Raw genomic sequence first — 15,088 nt, 5'->3', positions numbered from 1 at the left:
GGACCCCTGGGCGGGTCTTCTCTAGTCCATCCAATTTTCGGCATGGGATGTCACAGCCTTCTTTGCATACCCTTATTTAACCCACACAAAGATGCCAACGGCAGGCGTGTCATAATTCATTGACGCATTATAAAGGATTAGGAAAAAGATAAAAAGCAGCTTACGGCCATACCTCTCTGGTTCCGCCCGATCTCGTCTGATCTCGGAAGCTAAGCAGAGCAGGGCCTGGTTAGTACCTGGATGGAAGACCGCCTGGGAATCCCAGGTGCCGTAAGCTTTTTCACTTCTCTCTCCGAAAGCCGCCGAGCGCCGCAGATTGTACACCTACAAATTACAAAAAGAATATCACATTGTTGAAGAGATGCATGTTTAGTGTTGTTTTAACGTTGGATATGAAAGGAAATTAGACAATATTATCCAAAATGATTCCGTTTCATGATTGCTAAATTAGTGTTGATCAACATTTACGATTGGCATACTATTGTTTGTAATTTAGCCGTTGAAATACAGGTGCTAACCCAACATGTTAGAATTGCCAGTGAAGAAAAGTAAAGTTACCTTCAGGCTTTAGGAACCTCTCTTGCCAATGCTAAGAACTGCTTCAATTTTAGAAAAAGAAACTTCTGATTATCTTTGACACGTTTTAAAGGATTAGGAAAAAGATGAAAAGCAGCTTACGGCCATACCTCTCTGGTTCCGCCCGATCTCGTCTGATCTCGGAAGCTAAGCAGAGCAGGGCCTGGTTAGTACCTGGATGGAAGACCGCCTGGGAATCCCAGGTGCCGTAAGCTTTTTCACTTCTCTCTCTGAAAGCCGCCCAGCGCCGTAGATTGTACACCTACACAATTGTAAAAAAAATGTCACATTGTAGAAGAGATGCAATAGGAAGAAGATGAAAGGTGGCTTACGTCCATACCATCGTCAGGCCATTTGAGGTGGCGGGGACTGCAATGGCCATTCACCGATTGGCTGGGACCCCTGGGCGGGTCTTCTCTAGTCCATCCAATTTTCGGCATGGGATGTCACAGCCTTCTTTGCATACCCTTATTTAACCCACACAAAGATGCCAACGGCAGGCGTGTCATAATTCATTGACGCATTATAAAGGATTAGGAAAAAGATAAAAAGCAGCTTACGGCCATACCTCTCTGGTTCCGCCTGATCTCGGAAGCTAAGCAGAGCAGGGCCTGGTTAGTACCTGGATGGAAGACCGCCTGGGAATCCCAGGTGCCGTAAGCTTTTTCACTTCTCTCTCTGAAAGCCGCCCAGCGCCGTAGATTGTACACCTACACAATTGTAAAAAAAATGTCACATTGTAGAAGAGATGCAATAGGAAGAAGATGAAAGGTGGCTTACGTCCATACCATCGTCAGGCCATTTGAGGTGGCGGGGACTGCAATGGCCATTCACCGATTGGCTGGGACCCCTGGGCGGGTCTTCTCTAGTCCATCCGATTTTCGGCATGGGATGTCACAGCCTTCTTTGCATACCCTTATTTAACCCACACAAAGATGCCAACGGCAGGCGTGTCATAATTCATTGACGCATTATAAAGGATTAGGAAAAAGATAAAAAGCAGCTTACGGCCATACCTCTCTGGTTCCGCCCGATCTCGTCTGATCTCGGAAGCTAAGCAGAGCAGGGCCTGGTTAGTACCTGGATGGAAGACCGCCTGGGAATCCCAGGTGCCGTAAGCTTTTTCACTTCTCTCTCCGAAAGCCGCCGAGCGCCGCAGATTGTACACCTACAAATTACAAAAAGAATATCACATTGTTGAAGAGATGCATGTTTAGTGTTGTTTTAACGTTGGATATGAAAGGAAATTAGACAATAATATCCAAAATGATTCCGTTTCATGATTGCTAAATTAGTGTTGATCAACATTTACGATTGGCATACTATTGTTTGTAATTTAGCCGTTGAAATACAGGTGCTAACCCAACATGTTAGAATTGCCAGTGAAGAAAAGTAAAGTTACCTTCAGGCTTTAGGAACCTCTCTTGCCAATGCTAAGAACTGCTTCAATTTTAGAAAAAGAAACTTCTGATTATCTTTGACACGTTTTAAAGGATTAGGAAAAAGATGAAAAGCAGCTTACGGCCATACCTCTCTGGTTCCGCCCGATCTCGTCTGATCTCGGAAGCTAAGCAGAGCAGGGCCTGGTTAGTACCTGGATGGAAGACCGCCTGGGAATCCCAGGTGCCGTAAGCTTTTTCACTTCTCTCTCTGAAAGCCGCCCAGCGCCGTAGATTGTACACCTACACAATTGTAAAAAAAATGTCACATTGTAGAAGAGATGCAATAGGAAGAAGATGAAAGGTGGCTTACGTCCATACCATCGTCAGGCCATTTGAGGTGGCGGGGACTGCAATGGCCATTCACCGATTGGCTGGGACCCCTGGGCGGGTCTTCTCTAGTCCATCCAATTTTCGGCATGGGATGTCACAGCCTTCTTTGCATACCCTTATTTAACCCACACAAAGATGCCAACGGCAGGCGTGTCATAATTCATTGACGCATTATAAAGGATTAGGAAAAAGATAAAAAGCAGCTTACGGCCATACCTCTCTGGTTCTGCCTGATCTCGGAAGCTAAGCAGAGCAGGGCCTGGTTAGTACCTGGATGGAAGACCGCCTGGGAATCCCAGGTGCCGTAAGCTTTTTCACTTCTCTCTCTGAAAGCCGCCCAGCGCCGTAGATTGTACACCTACACAATTGTAAAAAAAATGTCACATTGTAGAAGAGATGCAATAGGAAGAAGATGAAAGGTGGCTTACGTCCATACCATCGTCAGGCCATTTGAGGTGGCGGGGACTGCAATGGCCATTCACCGATTGGCTGGGACCCCTGGGCGGGTCTTCTCTAGTCCATCCAATTTTCGGCATGGGATGTCACAGCCTTCTTTGCATACCCTTATTTAACCCACACAAAGATGCCAACGGCAGGCGTGTCATAATTCATTGACGCATTATAAAGGATTAGGAAAAAGATAAAAAGCAGCTTACGGCCATACCTCTCTGGTTCCGCCCGATCTCGTCTGATCTCGGAAGCTAAGCAGAGCAGGGCCTGGTTAGTACCTGGATGGAAGACCGCCTGGGAATCCCAGGTGCCGTAAGCTTTTTCACTTCTCTCTCCGAAAGCCGCCGAGCGCCGCAGATTGTACACCTACAAATTACAAAAAGAATATCACATTGTTGAAGAGATGCATGTTTAGTGTTGTTTTAACGTTGGATATGAAAGGAAATTAGACAATAATATCCAAAATGATTCCGTTTCATGATTGCTAAATTAGTGTTGATCAACATTTACGATTGGCATACTATTGTTTGTAATTTAGCCGTTGAAATACAGGTGCTAACCCAACATGTTAGAATTGCCAGTGAAGAAAAGTAAAGTTACCTTCAGGCTTTAGGAACCTCTCTTGCCAATGCTAAGAACTGCTTCAATTTTAGAAAAAGAAACTTCTGATTATCTTTGACACGTTTTAAAGGATTAGGAAAAAGATGAAAAGCAGCTTACGGCCATACCTCTCTGGTTCCGCCCGATCTCGTCTGATCTCGGAAGCTAAGCAGAGCAGGGCCTGGTTAGTACCTGGATGGAAGACCGCCTGGGAATCCCAGGTGCCGTAAGCTTTTTCACTTCTCTCTCTGAAAGCCGCCCAGCGCCGTAGATTGTACACCTACACAATTGTAAAAAAAATGTCACATTGTAGAAGAGATGCAATAGGAAGAAGATGAAAGGTGGCTTACGTCCATACCATCGTCAGGCCATTTGAGGTGGCGGGGACTGCAATGGCCATTCACCGATTGGCTGGGACCCCTGGGCGGGTCTTCTCTAGTCCATCCAATTTTCGGCATGGGATGTCACAGCCTTCTTTGCATACCCTTATTTAACCCACACAAAGATGCCAACGGCAGGCGTGTCATAATTCATTGACGCATTATAAAGGATTAGGAAAAAGATAAAAAGCAGCTTACGGCCATACCTCTCTGGTTCCGCCCGATCTCGTCTGATCTCGGAAGCTAAGCAGAGCAGGGCCTGGTTAGTACCTGGATGGAAGACCGCCTGGGAATCCCAGGTGCCGTAAGCTTTTTCACTTCTCTCTCCGAAAGCCGCCGAGCGCCGCAGATTGTACACCTACAAATTACAAAAAGAATATCACATTGTTGAAGAGATGCATGTTTAGTGTTGTTTTAACGTTGGATATGAAAGGAAATTAGACAATATTATCCAAAATGATTCCGTTTCATGATTGCTAAATTAGTGTTGATCAACATTTACGATTGGCATACTATTGTTTGTAATTTAGCCGTTGAAATACAGGTGCTAACCCAACATGTTAGAATTGCCAGTGAAGAAAAGTAAAGTTACCTTCAGGCTTTAGGAACCTCTCTTGCCAATGCTAAGAACTGCTTCAATTTTAGAAAAAGAAACTTCTGATTATCTTTGACACGTTTTAAAGGATTAGGAAAAAGATGAAAAGCAGCTTACGGCCATACCTCTCTGGTTCCGCCCGATCTCGTCTGATCTCGGAAGCTAAGCAGAGCAGGGCCTGGTTAGTACCTGGATGGAAGACCGCCTGGGAATCCCAGGTGCCGTAAGCTTTTTCACTTCTCTCTCTGAAAGCCGCCCAGCGCCGTAGATTGTACACCTACACAATTGTAAAAAAAATGTCACATTGTAGAAGAGATGCAATAGGAAGAAGATGAAAGGTGGCTTACGTCCATACCATCGTCAGGCCATTTGAGGTGGCGGGGACTGCAATGGCCATTCACCGATTGGCTGGGACCCCTGGGCGGGTCTTCTCTAGTCCATCCAATTTTCGGCATGGGATGTCACAGCCTTCTTTGCATACCCTTATTTAACCCACACAAAGATGCCAACGGCAGGCGTGTCATAATTCATTGACGCATTATAAAGGATTAGGAAAAAGATAAAAAGCAGCTTACGGCCATACCTCTCTGGTTCTGCCTGATCTCGGAAGCTAAGCAGAGCAGGGCCTGGTTAGTACCTGGATGGAAGACCGCCTGGGAATCCCAGGTGCCGTAAGCTTTTTCACTTCTCTCTCTGAAAGCCGCCCAGCGCCGTAGATTGTACACCTACACAATTGTAAAAAAAATGTCACATTGTAGAAGAGATGCAATAGGAAGAAGATGAAAGGTGGCTTACGTCCATACCATCGTCAGGCCATTTGAGGTGGCGGGGACTGCAATGGCCATTCACCGATTGGCTGGGACCCCTGGGCGGGTCTTCTCTAGTCCATCCAATTTTCGGCATGGGATGTCACAGCCTTCTTTGCATACCCTTATTTAACCCACACAAAGATGCCAACGGCAGGCGTGTCATAATTCATTGACGCATTATAAAGGATTAGGAAAAAGATAAAAAGCAGCTTACGGCCATACCTCTCTGGTTCCGCCCGATCTCGTCTGATCTCGGAAGCTAAGCAGAGCAGGGCCTGGTTAGTACCTGGATGGAAGACCGCCTGGGAATCCCAGGTGCCGTAAGCTTTTTCACTTCTCTCTCCGAAAGCCGCCGAGCGCCGCAGATTGTACACCTACAAATTACAAAAAGAATATCACATTGTTGAAGAGATGCATGTTTAGTGTTGTTTTAACGTTGGATATGAAAGGAAATTAGACAATAATATCCAAAATGATTCCGTTTCATGATTGCTAAATTAGTGTTGATCAACATTTACGATTGGCATACTATTGTTTGTAATTTAGCCGTTGAAATACAGGTGCTAACCCAACATGTTAGAATTGCCAGTGAAGAAAAGTAAAGTTACCTTCAGGCTTTAGGAACCTCTCTTGCCAATGCTAAGAACTGCTTCAATTTTAGAAAAAGAAACTTCTGATTATCTTTGACACGTTTTAAAGGATTAGGAAAAAGATGAAAAGCAGCTTACGGCCATACCTCTCTGGTTCCGCCCGATCTCGTCTGATCTCGGAAGCTAAGCAGAGCAGGGCCTGGTTAGTACCTGGATGGAAGACCGCCTGGGAATCCCAGGTGCCGTAAGCTTTTTCACTTCTCTCTCTGAAAGCCGCCCAGCGCCGTAGATTGTACACCTACACAATTGTAAAAAAAATGTCACATTGTAGAAGAGATGCAATAGGAAGAAGATGAAAGGTGGCTTACGTCCATACCATCGTCAGGCCATTTGAGGTGGCGGGGACTGCAATGGCCATTCACCGATTGGCTGGGACCCCTGGGCGGGTCTTCTCTAGTCCATCCAATTTTCGGCATGGGATGTCACAGCCTTCTTTGCATACCCTTATTTAACCCACACAAAGATGCCAACGGCAGGCGTGTCATAATTCATTGACGCATTATAAAGGATTAGGAAAAAGATAAAAAGCAGCTTACGGCCATACCTCTCTGGTTCCGCCCGATCTCGTCTGATCTCGGAAGCTAAGCAGAGCAGGGCCTGGTTAGTACCTGGATGGAAGACCGCCTGGGAATCCCAGGTGCCGTAAGCTTTTTCACTTCTCTCTCCGAAAGCCGCCGAGCGCCGCAGATTGTACACCTACAAATTACAAAAAGAATATCACATTGTTGAAGAGATGCATGTTTAGTGTTGTTTTAACGTTGGATATGAAAGGAAATTAGACAATATTATCCAAAATGATTCCGTTTCATGATTGCTAAATTAGTGTTGATCAACATTTACGATTGGCATACTATTGTTTGTAATTTAGCCGTTGAAATACAGGTGCTAACCCAACATGTTAGAATTGCCAGTGAAGAAAAGTAAAGTTACCTTCAGGCTTTAGGAACCTCTCTTGCCAATGCTAAGAACTGCTTCAATTTTAGAAAAAGAAACTTCTGATTATCTTTGACACGTTTTAAAGGATTAGGAAAAAGATGAAAAGCAGCTTACGGCCATACCTCTCTGGTTCCGCCCGATCTCGTCTGATCTCGGAAGCTAAGCAGAGCAGGGCCTGGTTAGTACCTGGATGGAAGACCGCCTGGGAATCCCAGGTGCCGTAAGCTTTTTCACTTCTCTCTCTGAAAGCCGCCCAGCGCCGTAGATTGTACACCTACACAATTGTAAAAAAAATGTCACATTGTAGAAGAGATGCAATAGGAAGAAGATGAAAGGTGGCTTACGTCCATACCATCGTCAGGCCATTTGAGGTGGCGGGGACTGCAATGGCCATTCACCGATTGGCTGGGACCCCTGGGCGGGTCTTCTCTAGTCCATCCAATTTTCGGCATGGGATGTCACAGCCTTCTTTGCATACCCTTATTTAACCCACACAAAGATGCCAACGGCAGGCGTGTCATAATTCATTGACGCATTATAAAGGATTAGGAAAAAGATAAAAAGCAGCTTACGGCCATACCTCTCTGGTTCCGCCCGATCTCGTCTGATCTCGGAAGCTAAGCAGAGCAGGGCCTGGTTAGTACCTGGATGGAAGACCGCCTGGGAATCCCAGGTGCCGTAAGCTTTTTCACTTCTCTCTCTGAAAGCCGCCCAGCGCCGTAGATTGTACACCTACACAATTGTAAAAAAAATGTCACATTGTAGAAGAGATGCAATAGGAAGAAGATGAAAGGTGGCTTACGTCCATACCATCGTCAGGCCATTTGAGGTGGCGGGGACTGCAATGGCCATTCACCGATTGGCTGGGACCCCTGGGCGGGTCTTCTCTAGTCCATCCAATTTTCGGCATGGGATGTCACAGCCTTCTTTGCATACCCTTATTTAACCCACACAAAGATGCCAACGGCAGGCGTGTCATAATTCATTGACGCATTATAAAGGATTAGGAAAAAGATAAAAAGCAGCTTACGGCCATACCTCTCTGGTTCCGCCTGATCTCGGAAGCTAAGCAGAGCAGGGCCTGGTTAGTACCTGGATGGAAGACCGCCTGGGAATCCCAGGTGCCGTAAGCTTTTTCACTTCTCTCTCTGAAAGCCGCCCAGCGCCGTAGATTGTACACCTACACAATTGTAAAAAAAATGTCACATTGTAGAAGAGATGCAATAGGAAGAAGATGAAAGGTGGCTTACGTCCATACCATCGTCAGGCCATTTGAGGTGGCGGGGACTGCAATGGCCATTCACCGATTGGCTGGGACCCCTGGGCGGGTCTTCTCTAGTCCATCCAATTTTCGGCATGGGATGTCACAGCCTTCTTTGCATACCCTTATTTAACCCACACAAAGATGCCAACGGCAGGCGTGTCATAATTCATTGACGCATTATAAAGGATTAGGAAAAAGATAAAAAGCAGCTTACGGCCATACCTCTCTGGTTCCGCCCGATCTCGTCTGATCTCGGAAGCTAAGCAGAGCAGGGCCTGGTTAGTACCTGGATGGAAGACCGCCTGGGAATCCCAGGTGCCGTAAGCTTTTTCACTTCTCTCTCCGAAAGCCGCCGAGCGCCGCAGATTGTACACCTACAAATTACAAAAAGAATATCACATTGTTGAAGAGATGCATGTTTAGTGTTGTTTTAACGTTGGATATGAAAGGAAATTAGACAATAATATCCAAAATGATTCCGTTTCATGATTGCTAAATTAGTGTTGATCAACATTTACGATTGGCATACTATTGTTTGTAATTTAGCCGTTGAAATACAGGTGCTAACCCAACATGTTAGAATTGCCAGTGAAGAAAAGTAAAGTTACCTTCAGGCTTTAGGAACCTCTCTTGCCAATGCTAAGAACTGCTTCAATTTTAGAAAAAGAAACTTCTGATTATCTTTGACACGTTTTAAAGGATTAGGAAAAAGATGAAAAGCAGCTTACGGCCATACCTCTCTGGTTCCGCCCGATCTCGTCTGATCTCGGAAGCTAAGCAGAGCAGGGCCTGGTTAGTACCTGGATGGAAGACCGCCTGGGAATCCCAGGTGCCGTAAGCTTTTTCACTTCTCTCTCTGAAAGCCGCCCAGCGCCGTAGATTGTACACCTACACAATTGTAAAAAAAATGTCACATTGTAGAAGAGATGCAATAGGAAGAAGATGAAAGGTGGCTTACGTCCATACCATCGTCAGGCCATTTGAGGTGGCGGGGACTGCAATGGCCATTCACCGATTGGCTGGGACCCCTGGGCGGGTCTTCTCTAGTCCATCCAATTTTCGGCATGGGATGTCACAGCCTTCTTTGCATACCCTTATTTAACCCACACAAAGATGCCAACGGCAGGCGTGTCATAATTCATTGACGCATTATAAAGGATTAGGAAAAAGATAAAAAGCAGCTTACGGCCATACCTCTCTGGTTCCGCCCGATCTCGTCTGATCTCGGAAGCTAAGCAGAGCAGGGCCTGGTTAGTACCTGGATGGAAGACCGCCTGGGAATCCCAGGTGCCGTAAGCTTTTTCACTTCTCTCTCCGAAAGCCGCCGAGCGCCGCAGATTGTACACCTACAAATTACAAAAAGAATATCACATTGTTGAAGAGATGCATGTTTAGTGTTGTTTTAACGTTGGATATGAAAGGAAATTAGACAATATTATCCAAAATGATTCCGTTTCATGATTGCTAAATTAGTGTTGATCAACATTTACGATTGGCATACTATTGTTTGTAATTTAGCCGTTGAAATACAGGTGCTAACCCAACATGTTAGAATTGCCAGTGAAGAAAAGTAAAGTTACCTTCAGGCTTTAGGAACCTCTCTTGCCAATGCTAAGAACTGCTTCAATTTTAGAAAAAGAAACTTCTGATTATCTTTGACACGTTTTAAAGGATTAGGAAAAAGATGAAAAGCAGCTTACGGCCATACCTCTCTGGTTCCGCCCGATCTCGTCTGATCTCGGAAGCTAAGCAGAGCAGGGCCTGGTTAGTACCTGGATGGAAGACCGCCTGGGAATCCCAGGTGCCGTAAGCTTTTTCACTTCTCTCTCTGAAAGCCGCCCAGCGCCGTAGATTGTACACCTACACAATTGTAAAAAAAATGTCACATTGTAGAAGAGATGCAATAGGAAGAAGATGAAAGGTGGCTTACGTCCATACCATCGTCAGGCCATTTGAGGTGGCGGGGACTGCAATGGCCATTCACCGATTGGCTGGGACCCCTGGGCGGGTCTTCTCTAGTCCATCCAATTTTCGGCATGGGATGTCACAGCCTTCTTTGCATACCCTTATTTAACCCACACAAAGATGCCAACGGCAGGCGTGTCATAATTCATTGACGCATTATAAAGGATTAGGAAAAAGATAAAAAGCAGCTTACGGCCATACCTCTCTGGTTCCGCCTGATCTCGGAAGCTAAGCAGAGCAGGGCCTGGTTAGTACCTGGATGGAAGACCGCCTGGGAATCCCAGGTGCCGTAAGCTTTTTCACTTCTCTCTCTGAAAGCCGCCCAGCGCCGTAGATTGTACACCTACACAATTGTAAAAAAAATGTCACATTGTAGAAGAGATGCAATAGGAAGAAGATGAAAGGTGGCTTACGTCCATACCATCGTCAGGCCATTTGAGGTGGCGGGGACTGCAATGGCCATTCACCGATTGGCTGGGACCCCTGGGCGGGTCTTCTCTAGTCCATCCAATTTTCGGCATGGGATGTCACAGCCTTCTTTGCATACCCTTATTTAACCCACACAAAGATGCCAACGGCAGGCGTGTCATAATTCATTGACGCATTATAAAGGATTAGGAAAAAGATAAAAAGCAGCTTACGGCCATACCTCTCTGGTTCCGCCCGATCTCGTCTGATCTCGGAAGCTAAGCAGAGCAGGGCCTGGTTAGTACCTGGATGGAAGACCGCCTGGGAATCCCAGGTGCCGTAAGCTTTTTCACTTCTCTCTCCGAAAGCCGCCGAGCGCCGCAGATTGTACACCTACAAATTACAAAAAGAATATCACATTGTTGAAGAGATGCATGTTTAGTGTTGTTTTAACGTTGGATATGAAAGGAAATTAGACAATAATATCCAAAATGATTCCGTTTCATGATTGCTAAATTAGTGTTGATCAACATTTACGATTGGCATACTATTGTTTGTAATTTAGCCGTTGAAATACAGGTGCTAACCCAACATGTTAGAATTGCCAGTGAAGAAAAGTAAAGTTACCTTCAGGCTTTAGGAACCTCTCTTGCCAATGCTAAGAACTGCTTCAATTTTAGAAAAAGAAACTTCTGATTATCTTTGACACGTTTTAAAGGATTAGGAAAAAGATGAAAAGCAGCTTACGGCCATACCTCTCTGGTTCCGCCCGATCTCGTCTGATCTCGGAAGCTAAGCAGAGCAGGGCCTGGTTAGTACCTGGATGGAAGACCGCCTGGGAATCCCAGGTGCCGTAAGCTTTTTCACTTCTCTCTCTGAAAGCCGCCCAGCGCCGTAGATTGTACACCTACACAATTGTAAAAAAAATGTCACATTGTAGAAGAGATGCAATAGGAAGAAGATGAAAGGTGGCTTACGTCCATACCATCGTCAGGCCATTTGAGGTGGCGGGGACTGCAATGGCCATTCACCGATTGGCTGGGACCCCTGGGCGGGTCTTCTCTAGTCCATCCAATTTTCGGCATGGGATGTCACAGCCTTCTTTGCATACCCTTATTTAACCCACACAAAGATGCCAACGGCAGGCGTGTCATAATTCATTGACGCATTATAAAGGATTAGGAAAAAGATAAAAAGCAGCTTACGGCCATACCTCTCTGGTTCCGCCCGATCTCGTCTGATCTCGGAAGCTAAGCAGAGCAGGGCCTGGTTAGTACCTGGATGGAAGACCGCCTGGGAATCCCAGGTGCCGTAAGCTTTTTCACTTCTCTCTCCGAAAGCCGCCGAGCGCCGCAGATTGTACACCTACAAATTACAAAAAGAATATCACATTGTTGAAGAGATGCATGTTTAGTGTTGTTTTAACGTTGGATATGAAAGGAAATTAGACAATATTATCCAAAATGATTCCGTTTCATGATTGCTAAATTAGTGTTGATCAACATTTACGATTGGCATACTATTGTTTGTAATTTAGCCGTTGAAATACAGGTGCTAACCCAACATGTTAGAATTGCCAGTGAAGAAAAGTAAAGTTACCTTCAGGCTTTAGGAACCTCTCTTGCCAATGCTAAGAACTGCTTCAATTTTAGAAAAAGAAACTTCTGATTATCTTTGACACGTTTTAAAGGATTAGGAAAAAGATGAAAAGCAGCTTACGGCCATACCTCTCTGGTTCCGCCCGATCTCGTCTGATCTCGGAAGCTAAGCAGAGCAGGGCCTGGTTAGTACCTGGATGGAAGACCGCCTGGGAATCCCAGGTGCCGTAAGCTTTTTCACTTCTCTCTCTGAAAGCCGCCCAGCGCCGTAGATTGTACACCTACACAATTGTAAAAAAAATGTCACATTGTAGAAGAGATGCAATAGGAAGAAGATGAAAGGTGGCTTACGTCCATACCATCGTCAGGCCATTTGAGGTGGCGGGGACTGCAATGGCCATTCACCGATTGGCTGGGACCCCTGGGCGGGTCTTCTCTAGTCCATCCAATTTTCGGCATGGGATGTCACAGCCTTCTTTGCATACCCTTATTTAACCCACACAAAGATGCCAACGGCAGGCGTGTCATAATTCATTGACGCATTATAAAGGATTAGGAAAAAGATAAAAAGCAGCTTACGGCCATACCTCTCTGGTTCCGCCTGATCTCGGAAGCTAAGCAGAGCAGGGCCTGGTTAGTACCTGGATGGAAGACCGCCTGGGAATCCCAGGTGCCGTAAGCTTTTTCACTTCTCTCTCTGAAAGCCGCCCAGCGCCGTAGATTGTACACCTACACAATTGTAAAAAAAATGTCACATTGTAGAAGAGATGCAATAGGAAGAAGATGAAAGGTGGCTTACGTCCATACCATCGTCAGGCCATTTGAGGTGGCGGGGACTGCAATGGCCATTCACCGATTGGCTGGGACCCCTGGGCGGGTCTTCTCTAGTCCATCCAATTTTCGGCATGGGATGTCACAGCCTTCTTTGCATACCCTTATTTAACCCACACAAAGATGCCAACGGCAGGCGTGTCATAATTCATTGACGCATTATAAAGGATTAGGAAAAAGATAAAAAGCAGCTTACGGCCATACCTCTCTGGTTCCGCCCGATCTCGTCTGATCTCGGAAGCTAAGCAGAGCAGGGCCTGGTTAGTACCTGGATGGAAGACCGCCTGGGAATCCCAGGTGCCGTAAGCTTTTTCACTTCTCTCTCCGAAAGCCGCCGAGCGCCGCAGATTGTACACCTACAAATTACAAAAAGAATATCACATTGTTGAAGAGATGCATGTTTAGTGTTGTTTTAACGTTGGATATGAAAGGAAATTAGACAATAATATCCAAAATGATTCCGTTTCATGATTGCTAAATTAGTGTTGATCAACATTTACGATTGGCATACTATTGTTTGTAATTTAGCCGTTGAAATACAGGTGCTAACCCAACATGTTAGAATTGCCAGTGAAGAAAAGTAAAGTTACCTTCAGGCTTTAGGAACCTCTCTTGCCAATGCTAAGAACTGCTTCAATTTTAGAAAAAGAAACTTCTGATTATCTTTGACACGTTTTAAAGGATTAGGAAAAAGATGAAAAGCAGCTTACGGCCATACCTCTCTGGTTCCGCCCGATCTCGTCTGATCTCGGAAGCTAAGCAGAGCAGGGCCTGGTTAGTACCTGGATGGAAGACCGCCTGGGAATCCCAGGTGCCGTAAGCTTTTTCACTTCTCTCTCTGAAAGCCGCCCAGCGCCGTAGATTGTACACCTACACAATTGTAAAAAAAATGTCACATTGTAGAAGAGATGCAATAGGAAGAAGATGAAAGGTGGCTTACGTCCATACCATCGTCAGGCCATTTGAGGTGGCGGGGACTGCAATGGCCATTCACCGATTGGCTGGGACCCCTGGGCGGGTCTTCTCTAGTCCATCCAATTTTCGGCATGGGATGTCACAGCCTTCTTTGCATACCCTTATTTAACCCACACAAAGATGCCAACGGCAGGCGTGTCATAATTCATTGACGCATTATAAAGGATTAGGAAAAAGATAAAAAGCAGCTTACGGCCATACCTCTCTGGTTCCGCCCGATCTCGTCTGATCTCGGAAGCTAAGCAGAGCAGGGCCTGGTTAGTACCTGGATGGAAGACCGCCTGGGAATCCCAGGTGCCGTAAGCTTTTTCACTTCTCTCTCCGAAAGCCGCCGAGCGCCGCAGATTGTACACCTACAAATTACAAAAAGAATATCACATTGTTGAAGAGATGCATGTTTAGTGTTGTTTTAACGTTGGATATGAAAGGAAATTAGACAATAATATCCAAAATGATTCCGTTTCATGATTGCTAAATTAGTGTTGATCAACATTTACGATTGGCATACTATTGTTTGTAATTTAGCCGTTGAAATACAGGTGCTAACCCAACATGTTAGAATTGCCAGTGAAGAAAAGTAAAGTTACCTTCAGGCTTTAGGAACCTCTCTTGCCAATGCTAAGAACTGCTTCAATTTTAGAAAAAGAAACTTCTGATTATCTTTGACACGTTTTAAAGGATTAGGAAAAAGATGAAAAGCAGCTTACGGCCATACCTCTCTGGTTCCGCCCGATCTCGTCTGATCTCGGAAGCTAAGCAGAGCAGGGCCTGGTTAGTACCTGGATGGAAGACCGCCTGGGAATCCCAGGTGCCGTAAGCTTTTTCACTTCTCTCTCTGAAAGCCGCCCAGCGCCGTAGATTGTACACCTACACAATTGTAAAAAAAATGTCACATTGTAGAAGAGATGCAATAGGAAGAAGATGAAAGGTGGCTTACGTCCATACCATCGTCAGGCCATTTGAGGTGGCGGGGACTGCAATGGCCATTCACCGATTGGCTGGGACCCCTGGGCGGGTCTTCTCTAGTCCATCCAATTTTCGGCATGGGATGTCACAGCCTTCTTTGCATACCCTTATTTAACCCACACAAAGATGCCAACGGCAGGCGTGTCATAATTCATTGACGCATTATAAAGGATTAGGAAAAAGATAAAAAGCAGCTTACGGCCATACCTCTCTGGTTCCGCCCGATCTCGTCTGATCTCGGAAGCTAAGCAGAGCAGGGCCTGGTTAGTACCTGGATGGAAGACCGCCTGGGAATCCCAGGTGCCGTAAGCTT

The 15,088-nt window shown here is 45.7% G+C and overlaps 26 non-coding genes and 6 pseudogenes across 26 annotated transcripts; all 32 read left to right on the top strand.

Moving 5' to 3' along the window:
• The first annotated feature begins 158 nt into the window (after nt 1-158).
• On the top strand, nt 159-277 carry LOC134123724 (5S ribosomal RNA). The gene has a single exon (XR_009955207.1). It is a non-coding gene; the product is annotated as a 5S ribosomal RNA (ribosomal RNA).
• Nucleotides 278-672: 395 nt separating this feature from the next.
• On the top strand, nt 673-791 carry LOC134123722 (5S ribosomal RNA). The gene has a single exon (XR_009955205.1). It is a non-coding gene; the product is annotated as a 5S ribosomal RNA (ribosomal RNA).
• Nucleotides 792-1,130: 339 nt separating this feature from the next.
• On the top strand, nt 1,131-1,239 carry LOC134124127 (5S ribosomal RNA; annotated as a pseudogene).
• A 339-nt stretch (nt 1,240-1,578) lies between these two features.
• Nucleotides 1,579-1,697, top strand: LOC134123721 (5S ribosomal RNA). The gene has a single exon (XR_009955204.1). It is a non-coding gene; the product is annotated as a 5S ribosomal RNA (ribosomal RNA).
• A 395-nt stretch (nt 1,698-2,092) lies between these two features.
• LOC134123720 (5S ribosomal RNA) lies at nt 2,093-2,211 on the top strand. The gene has a single exon (XR_009955203.1). It is a non-coding gene; the product is annotated as a 5S ribosomal RNA (ribosomal RNA).
• Nucleotides 2,212-2,550: 339 nt separating this feature from the next.
• On the top strand, nt 2,551-2,659 carry LOC134124148 (5S ribosomal RNA; annotated as a pseudogene).
• Nucleotides 2,660-2,998: 339 nt separating this feature from the next.
• On the top strand, nt 2,999-3,117 carry LOC134123719 (5S ribosomal RNA). The gene has a single exon (XR_009955202.1). It is a non-coding gene; the product is annotated as a 5S ribosomal RNA (ribosomal RNA).
• Nucleotides 3,118-3,512: 395 nt separating this feature from the next.
• LOC134123718 (5S ribosomal RNA) lies at nt 3,513-3,631 on the top strand. The gene has a single exon (XR_009955201.1). It is a non-coding gene; the product is annotated as a 5S ribosomal RNA (ribosomal RNA).
• A 339-nt stretch (nt 3,632-3,970) lies between these two features.
• On the top strand, nt 3,971-4,089 carry LOC134123717 (5S ribosomal RNA). Its single transcript, XR_009955200.1, has one exon. It is a non-coding gene; the product is annotated as a 5S ribosomal RNA (ribosomal RNA).
• A 395-nt stretch (nt 4,090-4,484) lies between these two features.
• On the top strand, nt 4,485-4,603 carry LOC134123716 (5S ribosomal RNA). Its single transcript, XR_009955199.1, has one exon. It is a non-coding gene; the product is annotated as a 5S ribosomal RNA (ribosomal RNA).
• Nucleotides 4,604-4,942: 339 nt separating this feature from the next.
• On the top strand, nt 4,943-5,051 carry LOC134124146 (5S ribosomal RNA; annotated as a pseudogene).
• A 339-nt stretch (nt 5,052-5,390) lies between these two features.
• On the top strand, nt 5,391-5,509 carry LOC134123715 (5S ribosomal RNA). The gene has a single exon (XR_009955198.1). It is a non-coding gene; the product is annotated as a 5S ribosomal RNA (ribosomal RNA).
• Nucleotides 5,510-5,904: 395 nt separating this feature from the next.
• Nucleotides 5,905-6,023, top strand: LOC134123714 (5S ribosomal RNA). The gene has a single exon (XR_009955197.1). It is a non-coding gene; the product is annotated as a 5S ribosomal RNA (ribosomal RNA).
• A 339-nt stretch (nt 6,024-6,362) lies between these two features.
• Nucleotides 6,363-6,481, top strand: LOC134123713 (5S ribosomal RNA). Its single transcript, XR_009955196.1, has one exon. It is a non-coding gene; the product is annotated as a 5S ribosomal RNA (ribosomal RNA).
• Nucleotides 6,482-6,876: 395 nt separating this feature from the next.
• LOC134123711 (5S ribosomal RNA) lies at nt 6,877-6,995 on the top strand. The gene has a single exon (XR_009955194.1). It is a non-coding gene; the product is annotated as a 5S ribosomal RNA (ribosomal RNA).
• Nucleotides 6,996-7,334: 339 nt separating this feature from the next.
• LOC134123710 (5S ribosomal RNA) lies at nt 7,335-7,453 on the top strand. The gene has a single exon (XR_009955193.1). It is a non-coding gene; the product is annotated as a 5S ribosomal RNA (ribosomal RNA).
• Nucleotides 7,454-7,792: 339 nt separating this feature from the next.
• Nucleotides 7,793-7,901, top strand: LOC134124126 (5S ribosomal RNA; annotated as a pseudogene).
• Nucleotides 7,902-8,240: 339 nt separating this feature from the next.
• On the top strand, nt 8,241-8,359 carry LOC134123709 (5S ribosomal RNA). Its single transcript, XR_009955192.1, has one exon. It is a non-coding gene; the product is annotated as a 5S ribosomal RNA (ribosomal RNA).
• A 395-nt stretch (nt 8,360-8,754) lies between these two features.
• LOC134123708 (5S ribosomal RNA) lies at nt 8,755-8,873 on the top strand. Its single transcript, XR_009955191.1, has one exon. It is a non-coding gene; the product is annotated as a 5S ribosomal RNA (ribosomal RNA).
• A 339-nt stretch (nt 8,874-9,212) lies between these two features.
• On the top strand, nt 9,213-9,331 carry LOC134123707 (5S ribosomal RNA). Its single transcript, XR_009955190.1, has one exon. It is a non-coding gene; the product is annotated as a 5S ribosomal RNA (ribosomal RNA).
• A 395-nt stretch (nt 9,332-9,726) lies between these two features.
• LOC134124156 (5S ribosomal RNA) lies at nt 9,727-9,845 on the top strand. Its single transcript, XR_009955609.1, has one exon. It is a non-coding gene; the product is annotated as a 5S ribosomal RNA (ribosomal RNA).
• A 339-nt stretch (nt 9,846-10,184) lies between these two features.
• LOC134124124 (5S ribosomal RNA) lies at nt 10,185-10,293 on the top strand (annotated as a pseudogene).
• A 339-nt stretch (nt 10,294-10,632) lies between these two features.
• LOC134124155 (5S ribosomal RNA) lies at nt 10,633-10,751 on the top strand. The gene has a single exon (XR_009955608.1). It is a non-coding gene; the product is annotated as a 5S ribosomal RNA (ribosomal RNA).
• A 395-nt stretch (nt 10,752-11,146) lies between these two features.
• LOC134124154 (5S ribosomal RNA) lies at nt 11,147-11,265 on the top strand. The gene has a single exon (XR_009955607.1). It is a non-coding gene; the product is annotated as a 5S ribosomal RNA (ribosomal RNA).
• A 339-nt stretch (nt 11,266-11,604) lies between these two features.
• LOC134124153 (5S ribosomal RNA) lies at nt 11,605-11,723 on the top strand. Its single transcript, XR_009955606.1, has one exon. It is a non-coding gene; the product is annotated as a 5S ribosomal RNA (ribosomal RNA).
• Nucleotides 11,724-12,118: 395 nt separating this feature from the next.
• LOC134124152 (5S ribosomal RNA) lies at nt 12,119-12,237 on the top strand. Its single transcript, XR_009955605.1, has one exon. It is a non-coding gene; the product is annotated as a 5S ribosomal RNA (ribosomal RNA).
• Nucleotides 12,238-12,576: 339 nt separating this feature from the next.
• Nucleotides 12,577-12,685, top strand: LOC134124123 (5S ribosomal RNA; annotated as a pseudogene).
• Nucleotides 12,686-13,024: 339 nt separating this feature from the next.
• Nucleotides 13,025-13,143, top strand: LOC134124147 (5S ribosomal RNA). The gene has a single exon (XR_009955603.1). It is a non-coding gene; the product is annotated as a 5S ribosomal RNA (ribosomal RNA).
• Nucleotides 13,144-13,538: 395 nt separating this feature from the next.
• On the top strand, nt 13,539-13,657 carry LOC134124136 (5S ribosomal RNA). The gene has a single exon (XR_009955602.1). It is a non-coding gene; the product is annotated as a 5S ribosomal RNA (ribosomal RNA).
• Nucleotides 13,658-13,996: 339 nt separating this feature from the next.
• On the top strand, nt 13,997-14,115 carry LOC134124125 (5S ribosomal RNA). Its single transcript, XR_009955601.1, has one exon. It is a non-coding gene; the product is annotated as a 5S ribosomal RNA (ribosomal RNA).
• A 395-nt stretch (nt 14,116-14,510) lies between these two features.
• Nucleotides 14,511-14,629, top strand: LOC134124114 (5S ribosomal RNA). Its single transcript, XR_009955597.1, has one exon. It is a non-coding gene; the product is annotated as a 5S ribosomal RNA (ribosomal RNA).
• Nucleotides 14,630-14,968: 339 nt separating this feature from the next.
• On the top strand, nt 14,969-15,087 carry LOC134124103 (5S ribosomal RNA). The gene has a single exon (XR_009955586.1). It is a non-coding gene; the product is annotated as a 5S ribosomal RNA (ribosomal RNA).
• Nucleotide 15,088: the final 1 nt, after the last annotated feature.

Source organism: Pungitius pungitius, unplaced genomic scaffold (assembly GCF_949316345.1).
Source record: "Pungitius pungitius unplaced genomic scaffold, fPunPun2.1 scaffold_42, whole genome shotgun sequence".
Lineage (NCBI taxonomy): Eukaryota > Metazoa > Chordata > Actinopteri > Perciformes > Gasterosteidae > Pungitius > Pungitius pungitius.
The sequence above is the reverse complement of the archived record's forward strand: the minus strand, read 5'-3'. Positions and strand labels throughout refer to the sequence as shown.